The following is a 1,014-nucleotide window of genomic DNA, read 5'->3' on the forward strand; positions in this document are numbered from 1 at the left end:
GTCTGTCTGCTTGCTTTAATTGTGCTCTTAGCTGTGCAGGTGATTTTTAGTTTGATAAGATTCCAGTAACACATTTTTGGTGTTGCTTGAATTGCCAGGGGGTCCTCCTCATAAAAATATTATCCCAAGCCAATTTCTTCAAGGGTTTTCCCTGTACTCTCTTCTAGTAGTTTTATAGTTTCCTGTCTTATGTTTAAATATTTTATCCAGGGAGAATCAATTTTGGTTAATAGTGAAAGGGGAGGGTCCAATTTCAGTCTTTTATGGGTTGCCAGTCAGTTCACCCAGCACCATGCATTATGAGTTAAATAGGGAATATTTCCCCCAATTAATGCTTTTGCTAAGCTTATCAAAGATCAGATGATGATAAGTGGCTGGGTTCATCTCTTGATTTTCTATTCTGTTCCATATATCTACTTCCCTATTTTTGTGCCAGTATCCTGTTGTTTTGATCACTTTAGATTTATAATATAGCCTGAAGTCTGGTAATGTAATTTCCTGATTTGTTTTATTTCTGAGTAATGTATTGGCTATTCGAGGTTTTTTCTGATTCCATATAAAATAAAGCACCATTTTTTTTAAGCTCTTTAAAGGAGTGGTTCTCAACTTTCCTAGTGCCACAGGCTTTTAATACAGTTCCTGTAAGTAGCAACCCACAGGTTGAGAATTGCTGCTTTAAAGTGCGACAATGGTGCTTTAATAGGGATTGCATTAATCTGTGGATTGCTTTGGGTAGTATGAATGTTTTAACAATGTTGATTCTTCCCAGTCATGAGCATTCAACTTGTGAACATCATTGGCTATTGCTTTTCTCAGAGTTTCATAATTCTCTTTATAAAGATCTTTGCATTCTTTGTTAAGTAAATTCCCAAATATTTCATCTTCTTTGGCACTACAGTAAAAGGAATAGAGTCCTTGACAATTTTTTCAGCTTGACTATTGTTGGTATATAGAAAAGCTACTGATTTGTAAATGTTGACTTTGTATCCTGTGATGCTGATTCCTTTATCACAT

The sequence above is a fragment of the Otolemur garnettii genome, unplaced genomic scaffold (assembly GCF_000181295.1).
Source record: "Otolemur garnettii isolate 467f Iridium unplaced genomic scaffold, OtoGar3 scaffold00003, whole genome shotgun sequence".
Taxonomy (NCBI): Eukaryota; Metazoa; Chordata; class Mammalia; order Primates; family Galagidae; genus Otolemur; species Otolemur garnettii.